Raw genomic sequence first — 12,185 nt, forward strand, 5'->3', positions numbered from 1 at the left:
GACACAAGGCCCAGAGGACCAAGGCACAGGAAACTCAAGGATATGATGCAGCTCTAAAATAGCCACTGAGACTTATTAAAATGTATATGTTCCTCTCTGTGAAATTTTTAATTTTCTACTATAGCATATTAAGTATGGCTAGGGAGGCTGGGGAGGCAATTCAGTTGGTATAGTACTTGCTTAGCATGCACGAAGCCCTGAGTTCAGGCTCCAGCACCACATAAAACCAAGAATGGTGGTGCATGCCTGTAGTCTCAGCACTTGGGAGATGCAAGCAGGAGGAGTAGACGTTCAAGACTGAGCCAGCAAGATGGCTTAGCAAACAAAGGTGACTGCCACTAAACCTGATAAGCTGTGTTCAGTCCCAGGGTTCCACATGGTGGAAGGAAAGGATCGATTCCAAATTGGAATCTCTGGTTTCTACCACATGTAACACACACACAGAAATATGTTATTTTTTTTTAAACAAATTTTAAGTTCAGAGTTGTTCTCATCTCCCAAGTTAGATAGAGGCTGGCTTGGGGTATCTGAGACCCTGACTTTAAAAATACAATAACAAATGTATGTATTAAAAAGACTAGGCACAATCAAAATGGGGAAGACCTTGGTAATGGGGAAACATTTGCCAAGGGTCTCCTCTTTGCATACTGAAAAGAGGCCCTTCTTTTCCAAGCAGGTGACCCTCTGTGCCATCTTCTTGTGTTTCTGTTTGTCCTGTGTGGCTTCCCTTACCCAGTAGAACTCCCTTGAGTGTCTCACATGCTGAGTGTCTCTCAGCAGAGTAGCGAGTGTCCTAAAATAATGTGTACTTTTATTTCAATCACTATTCTTGGTTTCTGCATCCAAAAGTTCCTTTTAAGCCATATTTCTTTTTCCACGATTGTTCGGGTGCTGGCTTTGGTATTTAAATAAGCCTTTCAATGGGTCATTAGCCCTGTAATTAATTCCAGCTATTTTTAAATGGTGCCTGGGTTATTAAAGAGCTGTTGCATTCACAACAGCCTTGTCTTTCTTAGGAGATTCACTCCGCGTTGGATGGTTTCTCTTCGTGCCAAAAATGCTGTCATTTCTTCTCCTTTCAAATATATTCGTCACTGATAGGAACAGTCAGGTTCTTTGAATGAGGACAGAGAGCGCTGGATTCTGACTCTCGTGTATGGCAGGTTTCTGCTCTTCAACGACTTTATATCCTGGATCTGAATCTGTCTTCTCTATTATTTAACTTGCAGGGTTTTTGTTGTCTTTTTAAGTCAGTATTCGTAAATCATAGGGTTTAAGTAAGGACTGACTTCATGGAGTAGAAGTTTCTTGCTTTAAAAACAAACAAACAAACAAACAAAAAACAAAACAAAAAACTAGGTAACATCTTCAACTAGGAAAAAAAATAAGCCAGTACCTGTCCCCTGCCCTCTTACATTCAATGTCTGTTTCTAGAAAATTGATTAGAAAAGACTGGACTCAAAAGACAAAGACATCTCTGATAAATCTGCATTTGTAGTAGAAAGGGACATGTGGGCATCTGGAATGAAGTGAAAGAGAGGTGAAAGTCCAAAGGTATCCTCAGACCTGGAGGCTCGATCCCTATTTTAATGATGGTGGTCAACTGGCAGAGAGATGACAAGACACGGGAGAACCTGGCTCCAAGATGATCAGAGCAGTGGATTGTGGGGAGTCTAGAGAATGAAGGGAAATAAGGCTGTTTCAGTGAGGCCTGTGTTTGCAGCTCTTTAGTCAAAGCTTCCCCTCTACCTGGAAGGAGCTTGCAGAGGGGGGGGTGCCTTCACCAAGAGGAGCCTGTGTGTGCTACCTGGGGGGAGGGTTTTTTTTTTCCTCTATCTTCTGTGTTTACTGGCTTCCAGCTCAAAATAATCCTCATGCCAAAGTGGCATGCTCAGAGCTGGCCGATCACAGGCCCCTTCACCAGTTACCTGTAGGCTGAAATTAGAACCCAAGCCACATGACTTCAGGGCTATCCTCCCTCTCTCTCTCCCCTCCCCTCTCTCCCTCTCTCTCCCCATCTTCCTCTCCCTCTCTCTTTCCATATACTATATATATATATATATATATATATATATATATATATATGCAGATACATATACACACACACACATACACACACACATGCTCATCCCAGAGACTTACATATTCTGATATTAGAACCCTGGCAGACATACACACACACACACACACACACACTCATCCCAGAGACTTACATATTCTGATATTAGAACCCTGGCTCCACACCCTTGACAGACATGATAATCAATTGCAGCACAGTGCCTCTTAACCAGCACCTTCTGGAAATCCACCCAACTTGGAAAGATGAGCTGAAACCCACTTGCCGTCTTGACCTTTGAGTAATCCTGGGATTAAGCAGTAATTCCTAGTTCAGGAAAGCAGATGGAGATTAACGTTGATTATGGAGTCTAATCTGAGAGCAGACAAAAATACTGATAGCTCACATCGTGGAAGCGATGGTCGTTCCCACTGTACACCAGGCATTTGAGTCTTATAGCCCTGTCAAGTAACTTCTGTTAGCTCTATCACACCAGTTAAGGAGTAGGCATGGGAAAGGTTAAATAACACAAGTATGATCATAAGTCATAAATTTAGCCCGGAACCTAGGCTCCCCTCCCTTTCTAAGGGTACCCTTTTTAAACTCATGGTATACATGGGGCACCTGCCCAGACCCCAGATGTCAGAAGAATAGTTAGAACCTTCCTTATCATGCAAGCCCCACCTTATTCCCAACTTTCTAATCATTTTTTTTTAACTTATAAATTTTATAAAATTTTTATAAATATCTGGGTGTGGCCAGACGAGGGCTCTCAGTCCCCTGGAGCTGGCATCATAGCTAGTTGTGAGCTACAAGATGTGGGTGCGGGAAACTGAACTGCAACCCGCTGAAAGAGCAGCGAGCACTCTTGAACTACTGAGCCCATTTCTTCTCCCCAGTCTTTTAAGAAAGATTTATTTATTGTGTGTCTGTGTGAGTGCGTGCACATGCATGTGTAAATGTGCATGCCTGTGTGCGGGTGTGGAGGCCAGAGGTTGTAGCAAGTGCCTCACTCTGTCCCTCTCCATCTATGCCCTCGGGGCAGGGTCTGCTCCTGAATCTGGAGCTGGGCTGGAAGAGAGCAAGCCCCAAAGATCTTAGGTCTCCACCCCTCTGAGAGCCGGGCTACAGCTGTACATTAGGCACCTGGCTTGCTACATAGGTGATGGGACCTGAACTCTGGTCCTCACACTTGTGTAAGTACTCTTAGTTGCTGAACTATATTTCCAGCTCTCTTGTTAGGCTTTCTTCTGGTCCTATGAAACCCTTTTGCCTCTTTGGGCTGCTGGCTAAAATGAATAATGCTATCCAGAAGAGAGGCTTGCCTGGGAAGTTAGGGACACTTTTGATTCTTCCTGTCTGTGCAAGAAGGATCTGCCTGGCAGTACCCTTGGATGTCTATAGTGGCCTTTTCTTTCCCCTCTGGAGTCGGCACACTCATAAGTAGGGAGCAGTTGGTGGGATTCACTAACTCCTCCCTTGCTTTGGGCACTTCTATGTGTTAGGCACTGAGCAAAGCACTAATATGTACCATGAAGAAGAAAGACAGGTCTCCACACTGAACAACTGACAATCTAAGCCCCCAGTGACAGCTCACAGCCTTCCAGAGGTGATAAATGCCATCAAGAATGAATCCAGGTAGTCACAGAAGACATGTGGTGAGAGGGCCATGGATATCTCTGGGTTTTGAGTTTGTGTGCACCTGAGGACAGATATTAAAGGAGACTTTAAAGGACAGGCAGCACTTCTGAGTCTCTGGATGTGTCTGCAGTGTGCTGTAGAGAGGAACGAGATGGACGGGGGATAGATAGGATGCCCATTTCAGTGTGGGCTTCACTTTCTCTTTTCTAAGTATCTCTTCTCCCGGTAACTCCGCCCATTCCCCAGCTGTTCTAACTGATGTCCAAAGCTCATAGTCTCCCCCTAACTTCACCACTGTGAAGCACTGCTTATGAGCAGTCCTGTGTTTCTTGCCCTCCAAATTGAGGCCCTGTGGCTTCCAAGGTTCACGTAAACACCAGGCAAACCCAATCTCTGCCCCCCTCCTCCTGGGTGATCTGAGTCTATTCATCTGGGTTTTATGACATGAGGATGATGGGAGACAATTATGGCAGACGAGCAAGCAGATGTGTGTGGTGGTACCATGCCAGTGCCACTCCAGCTGGAGAATCTTGGGACATCTTTTTGCCTCTTTTAAGTTGCTTTCACTAAAGAGTCAAGAAAAGGGTGGTGGTGGTGGTGGTGGTGGTGGTGTGTGTGTGTGTGTGTGTGTGTGTGTGTTCAATTGTGCACACTCATGTAGTTGGTGAAGCCATAGGAGGGTAGTAGGTATTTTCCTCTATTGCTCCCTGACCTTTTACCCTTTCCTTTGCTCTCTGATTCTGGAGCTCACATTCTTTTTTCCAGCTGGTGGCCTAGCAAGCCCAGCCATCCTCCTGTCTCCATCCCCTTTGGTGCTGGGATTACAGGTGTCTTAATTAGGGTTTCTATTGCTGTAATGAAACATGACCACCAAAAAGCAAGTTGGTAGGGAAAGGTTTTATTTGGTTTACACTTCCACATCACTGGTAATCATCAAAGGAAGTCAGGACAGGAGCTAAACAAGGCAGGAACTAAAGTCAGGGGCTGATGCAGAAGCCATGGAGGGGTGCTGCTTACTGGTTTGTTCACCACAGCTTGCTCAGCCTGCTTTCTCTAACGTATATTAAGTTAACATAAAACTAGCCAGGGTGCCAGGCATGCATGAGCCCACAGTGAAACATTACATGGTTGCTGGGATCTGAGTTCTTCCATCACTGTAAGAAGGGGTATGAAGATACGCTGTATCTTGGAAAATTGAAAGGTGCTCTCTACTACATTTTTGATCGCTTGTTCTTCTACTGTTAAAACTCCCAAAATTACAGCAAATATTCACTATGTTTTGCCTGTTCCCTGATGGTTTTGTTATAGACAAGGAGTAGAAGAAGGAAAAATAGCATGCATGTTCTCTCTGTATGTGTTTGTCTCTATGTCTTTCTGTTTTCATCTCTCTCTCTCTCTCTCTCTCTCTCTCTCTCTCTGTGTGTGTGTGTGTGTGTGTGTGTGTGTGTGTGTGTGTGTGTGTGTGCTTATAATGAATTGCTCTGAGTCTCTGGAGAAGTGCTAGCACAGGACCCCGAGAGCCAGCAAGTGGAAAGTTGAGGTCTCAGCTGGGAGATGACTGTAGCTCCCATGGAGACAGTGTCTTCGCATGGCTGACATTAATGACAGCCCAATGCTATGCCCTCGTGAAGGGTTTTCATTTCAGAAGAACATCAAAACCACTGAGTCCTTTCAAGTCATCTTCTTTTACTGCGAAACCAGAAACCCTGCCGACGTCTGCTTGTCGTAATAACCTATGTCCCCGGCTGCAGGCTGTAGAAACTGGCTGTCATATAATTTTCTAATTTGTGTGTAGGTAGTTTCAGCAAACAAGTTGGTTTATTTCAAGGCATGACATCAGAAAGTGTCTTTTAATCAGTGGCACTGGGTAACAAAATCAGAATTTCCACCAAGTCGGCCCTCATTGAACAGTATTGTCAGGAGGGGGGAAAATATGACGCAGGGTCTCATTCTAAGTTTTGGGTGTTATTGGGAGACAGGGCTGATTGTATTTTAACAAATGTACCAGGAAGCATCCCTGCCCATGAACTTTGTCCCTTCAAACCAGTCAATCAGCTAGGACAGCCAAACATCTGTGCCAACAATGGCGGCATTGCCAAAACATTTGTGAGCAATCCTTTCTGGAGTTGCCTCCGCCTCCTGCAATGTCTCGGTCTTTTCTTCATAGTGGCTGTGCTCCTTCTGCAAAAGGACATGATGGTCTAGAACACCCAGTCATTAATGCCCTGAAAAAATTAACATCAACCACCAAAAAAGTCCCAGGCTCCTTTCCTTTCCAGGGGTGGGGAGGGAGGGCCAGAAAGGAGCCAGCAATGTCCTTCTCCTCTGGTCGGCACTCAGCATTTACAAAAGAAAGATTTCGAAGTGTTCTGTGATGTCAGCATGAGTGTATTAAAGACCAGTCCTCATTTTGGTGTGGAAGACCGTGCCAGTGATCTCTGTGGAAGAGAATAGGGAACCCTCATTTTCTTCTTCCAGAAAATCAAGGGAGTGAATGATGAAGGTGTTCATAGGTGGCTCGCCTGCCTGCTGTAACCTAGGGGCATCTATAGCCATGAGATTCTTGTTAGCCTTCCAGGTTCCCTGTTCTGCATCCTATACATGTTAGAGTGTGTCAGAATCATTGCTCTCCTAACACTGTCCAGCGGACTCAAGGAGACAAAGAGAGGAACTCCTGCCCAGAATGACCTGGAATGGTGACTCTCAGTGACAAACTTATCTCGGGAGGGTTCTCACTTCACCTGCCATTCCAAAAATCCCCAAGGTGAAACATTTGCTCACAGGGGAGCTTGGGACTGTCACTGTAGTCATGCTGAGCTGTTTCCAGGAGGAGCCAAGCTGCGTTACACAACCATGGGATCAGAGGAAGGATGTACCGGGTGGTGGGGGTTTGGAAAGCTCAGCCATAACTAATATGGAGGTTCTGTCGAACTGTCATGGCTCTACCCCTCCTTACGTGTAGGTATGCTTAGAGAGATTCAAATGGGCCATCTAAAGCTTCATGCCTTTGGTAGCCCATGCCTGAAATCCTAGCACTCGGAAGCAGAAGCTAGAAGATCAGGAGGTCGGGACCTCTCTTTGATTCATAGAGTTCAAGGTGAGCCAGAGGCACAACGAGACCTTGTCTTTAGAAACGGAGCAGTGGAGGTGGGGGCGGGGGGCAAGGCCAAGGGGAGGAATCCTTTTTTATGGTGTAAAGATGCCACTGAAGAGTATTCACAGGAACTATACTATTTTCCATCGCTCTGCCTTTTTTCTAGGGATATTTTTTGAGCTTGCTTGCAGAAAAGGAAAAATGGCCACATTTGGACTGGGACAAATGACAGTATGCCTGGAAAAGTTCTTCTTGGGGCTGCCACTTGTGAGCTCAAACCCTAAGGCCCACTGGCCATTTCGACACACGGTTAAAGAATTTGTGACTAATCTCCCCCAGTTTAGCAGCTGTTTCCTCGGTAGACACAACCCACATTAATTCAAATGACACTTGATACCGAATCCAATTCATCCACTAGTTAATAACTCCCTAGCTTGTGGACTTTGTTAAGCGAGCCCTGGAGTCCTTGCTCCACATTTTTGTCATTGTTACTATTTCAATTGAACGTGGGCTGTGGTGTCCTAACAGTGACAGAGATGGCAGCTACCTGTCAGGTTAGCAGATAGCTTAGGAGCTCTGGTGTGTGGTGATGTCAAGGGTCCCACAAACCCTTGACCCAGTTATTCAGGTTAGCCTAAGGCAAACTGCTCACCACCATCAAGAAGAAGAAAAAATGGTCTTCCCCATCTCAGCTGCTGCCTTTAGGTCCCTTTATAAGCTACTGAGATGGTCCATTGTAACAACCCCACATTTGAAGTCATTGCTGTGAGTCTCCCTCCTTCCACACCTTTAGAAGCATAGGGTGTTTGGCCCTGGGCCTTGGTTTGAGAGTCATTCTCAGAGAATATTTGTAACTGAGCTGGAGCTGGAGCCCCGTCGGCACAATGCCTGCCTGACATGCATGAAGAGCCAGGTGTGATCTCAGGCATAATGGCATATGTAACCACACCGTGCAGGAGGTGGAGTTAGATATCAGGGACCAAGAGTTCAAAGGCATCCTCTGCTATAGAGCAAGTTTGAAGCCAGCCTGGGCTACCTGAGACCCTGAGGAGGTAGGGGAGGTGCACTGATAAATTAATTAGCAGTGTGCAAATTTGAAAAAGCCAATGAGAAGGAAAGAGAAGAGCAAAAGCTTTGCTCTGAAAGGACCGCTCTGCCCAAAGGCTTAGCAGTCCTTACTTTTGTAGGCCCCGGTGGTCTTCTTTTCAGGGTGCAGTGATGTGCTCTTGGGAAGTGTCTGCAATAGACACAGATGGGTGTTTCTGATGAATTACCTACTTTGCTACCAGCTGTGCTAAGTTCCAGAGCAAAACTGTCAGTTGACTTTGTCAAACAGACATCTCTAAAAGCTGATCCCAGGAACGGAATGTTGGCTTTAATCCAAATGTGTGTATTTAGTTTGGAGGCTGGGGACGGTTTAAACTTTACCCTGTGACATCTTTTGAGTGACATTTTTTTTTCTTTTCTAAAATGTTTCCTTTATTGTTTGACAGTTACACATACACACAGAGTGATCATATTCACCCCATTGCTCTCTCTCATCCCATTCACACCCCTTCACATTTCATCTGTGTACCCTTTTCTCCTCCAAGCAAGTATCTCTCCGACTTTCACATCTGGGATGTTTTAAATGACTTTTCATTCAGAGTAGGTGATAGCCACACTTCCTGTGATTGGTGAGACTGCTGAAGGCATGACTGAAATTTATAGCTAACATACCAAAGGTTAGGTGTCAGAAAAAACTCCCATCCCACTAAGAATTTGAACTTGGACAGTATACACTTATTCAAATGACTCCTTCTCTGGGCATTAACCCTTCTTGAACTCCATTTCTTGGAATTGTTTGCGTTGATGGTATTGGATCTCTTTGAATAACAGCAAATAACCAGGGCACAGCACAGTGAGTAGTTGAATTGGTTTTCCTGGAAGTCGGGGCTGCCCATAGTCACCACACTGGGTGTTGGCCTCTCAGCATCTGAGGAAAGGCTCTGGTCTAGAGGTTCAGGCTATAGTGAAGCTACACTTGGACATTATTTCTATGGACTGGCTGGCCTTGTTCTTCCTAAGGTATTTGTGGGTGAATACACTGCAGCTTGAGACCCTAAGATTCTCTGTAGATGGCATTGGTGGGGGTGGGCTTATACCACTAATGTGGCCCACAGTGGGTGCTGTCTCTACTGATTTAAAGCCTGGGGCAGAGACAAAAATCTGAGCAAGTTCCTGGTATAGCACTTTCATTTGCAATTGTTTACTTCCGAAAGACACACAAATTCATTTTTTTTTCTTTTTCCATCAACACTGCCTTAGCCTTGCATTTGCCCCGTGTCTCCTACCATAGCAGGAGGTGGTATTAAAGGACTAACTGATAGCAGTAAGTATTTTGTAAATAAGGCAAGAGAAGGCTACGGAGATAGTTCCACCCTTAGAAGCTGGAGAACCTAAACTTGATTCCCAGAATTCACATTTTAAAAAGGCAGGCATGGTGACATTTTCCTTTTAATCCCAATGTAAGAGTGGCAGATAACAGGAGGATCCCTGTGGTTCACTGGCCAGCTAAGCCTAGCCTCCTTGTTAATTTCCAGGCCACAGAGAGACCCTGTCTCAAAACAAAACAAATAGACAAAAAAGTGGACTGACTGTCCCTGAGGAATAACAGTCAAGGTTGTCCTCTGCCCTGCACATAGAAGTGCACATATGCCGGGCATTGGTGGTGCACGCCTTTAATCCCAGCACTTGGGAGGCAGAGGCAGGCAGATTTCTGAGTTCGAGGCCAGCCTGGTCTACAGAGTTAGTTCCAGGACAGCCAGGGCTACACAGAGAAACCCTGTCAAAGAAAGAAAGAGAGAGAGAGAGAAAGAAAGAGAAAAAAGAAAAAGAAATGCACATATACATAAAAGGAGAAAATAGGCAAGACAAGAGGGCCTGGTTATATAGAAACAATGTTCTAGTTCTTTGCAAGACTTGAAGTGAACATCTCCAAGTATTCCCTTTCTAAGCCAAAACACAATGAACTTGGTCACATTCTTTCTACATACACTCTTCCACTGCCACTTTCCCTCATTGGTGATGCCTGCTAGTCTTTCACCACGGAAAGACATCCCTGTGGTTAGGGAGATAAGATGGCTCACTTTATAATCCAGCTGCTTGTCTAGTCCAAAGCTGTGGAGCTAAAGACCAAAGTAGAGGCCAAGCCCTGGGGGGAAGACGAGCACTCCCTAGCCCAAGTGTCTGCTCCGTGGTTCTCGGGTCACAGGGACCTGTGAGTGCCTCCTACCCTGCAGGTCAGTCTTTCTTCAACTTGACCACAATGTGCTGGTGTGTGGGGCCTCTCCCCACTTCCTCTTCTCTCAGCACTTCTCCAGGATGCCATCTCTGCTGTGGCCTCGCTCTAGAAAGAAGCATTGGTTTCTTTTGATGCTTTTTGTGCCTGTTGATGGTTATTTCTTGGGTTAGATCTATGCCATCCCAATAAAGCTGCTACATCCAGAAAGAAATGACCGCCTAGAGCACTTGCTGTGTGCAGGACCCTTTGCCTCTATATACCATGATAATGACATAGAAATTCTTTATACATGAGGGAACACATATGGACTTAATGAAGTGCTCAGGTTCACAGAGCTAGGAAGGAGTGGGACAGAGACTCAACCTCAGGCTGTAGATAGAGTTCATGAATTGAAAACTCAATACTTTACCTTCTTCTCCTCTAAAAATAATTTCCACGTTTATCACACATTTACACTCAGGGAAGCTGGAGTTTAATCTGGAGTGAAGTTAGTATTATAAGGTGAACTGTTTTAGTGGGTTCTTGGTGCCCAGTTCATGTCCCTGGCAGTGCTGCCCAGCATAGGGTAATGAGACTTACAGCTAGATGCATTTATGTGTAGGGGTGTGTGTGGCAGGGGTGCACCTGTGTTGTGTGTGTGGTAAATAGGCACAATATTGCATGTGGTAGATGCAGTGTGCATTTGTGTGTTGGGAAGGTATGAGTGTCTGTGTGTGTGTGTGTGTGTATGCACACATGTACAGGTGCATGCATATAGTGAAACAAGATGGCAGCAGCCTTTGGCTTTGAAAGATTTGCTGTTCAGAGCTTTGGCTATGATAGTACGCTGCACCCCCGGCAGCTGTTAGCAATCAGATGTGTTTCCATCCTGTGTGGAAAGTGCTGCAATGGGCAGTAAAGCATATTCTAACTCTCAACATCCTGAAGCACCAAAGTATGCAGATGGCACACTTTCACTGCAAATTACAAGTCACTTCTGAGTGACTATGTCACACTCACTCAAGATATCTTCAATGACAAATACCCACATGGCTTAATATTCGATAGGCAGGCACATGTGCAGGATGGCCAGGTGTCATCTGAAATGTTTGTCACAGGTAAGAGGAACACCTGATGTAGGGCAGTGTCCTTGGCCTTAACTTAATGTCTCCACCTGGCCATTGCGTTCCCGCCTCGCTCCTGTTCGGGACTTAAATAAAAACAGCTGAAGGCTGATGGAGGGGTTTGCTCAGTAGAATACTTGCCCTGGAGGAGCTGAGGTCAGTCCAGCCTCCCACCTAAGATTGCCAGGCGTAGTAGTAGCACTGCCCCTGTAACTCCAGCACTGGGGAAGCAGAGTCAGGAGGATCCCTGAGGCTTGTAGGCCAGCTAATCTAACCAAACAGGTGAGCTCCAGCCAGGTTCAGGGAAAAACACTGCCTCAGAGGAAGTGGGTGAGCCCGGGGGTGAGCTCACTCCTGCCCTCCCTCCCCACACACACACACACACACACGCAGATGTGTGCACAGGCACAAACCATACACACGGAGCTCCAAGTCATACAGTTCTTTTTACTAGGAAAAAAAAAAGTGACATTTATAAGATGTTATGGCATGTGACTTCATACTCAGCTGTCAGCACTTCCTAAAATGGAGCTGACAGCTCCTCCGCCTGGCCGAGAGCAGTCACTCTCTTGGGTCTCACCAGTACCAAACCCTGCCTCCAAACTCTGCTGTCTTTTCCTCTATTTCTCTTACCAGCCAAAGAAACAGCCAGCAGTTTCTGCCCCCCACCCCCACCCCGAAGATTGGTGAAAGAAGCGACGAGACTTGAACTTTTGGCCACTCTTGCTATTCATTTTCTCCTTGATGTGGGTTTTACAGTTAACAATGGAACTGTCTCTCTGTCCAAGTTTTCCAAGCGTGTATTCAGACATGGGATAGAGAGGGCTCTGTCGTTTTTCCTGATTATTCCCATGCCTGGCTATACTGGTTGCCTTAAAACAGCACGGTGAAGGGGAACTTTTTTTTTTTAATTTTTAATATTTTTTATTACGTATTTTCCTCAATTACATTTCCAATGCTATCCCAAAAGTCCCCCATACCCCCCCCCCACTTCCCTACCCACCCATT

At 45.6% G+C, this 12,185-nt stretch overlaps 1 protein-coding gene across 5 annotated transcripts in view; it reads left to right on the forward strand.

The window, feature by feature from the left end:
* Rora (RAR related orphan receptor A) overlaps positions 1–12,185 on the forward strand; it is a 731,210-nt gene that overhangs the window by 670,562 nt on the left and 48,463 nt on the right. The window contains exon 1 of one of the 5 annotated variants that reach the window (XM_029481368.1): positions 6,656–6,794. The exons of the other annotated variants lie outside the window; for them this stretch is intronic. The gene's annotated coding sequence lies outside the window, so the exon portion shown is untranslated. Of the gene's footprint in view, positions 1–6,655; positions 6,795–12,185 lie in introns of those variants that run through there. 5 annotated transcript variants of the gene reach the window in all.

The sequence above is a fragment of the Mus caroli genome, chromosome 9, assembly GCF_900094665.2.
Source record: "Mus caroli chromosome 9, CAROLI_EIJ_v1.1, whole genome shotgun sequence".
Lineage (NCBI taxonomy): Eukaryota > Metazoa > Chordata > Mammalia > Rodentia > Muridae > Mus > Mus caroli.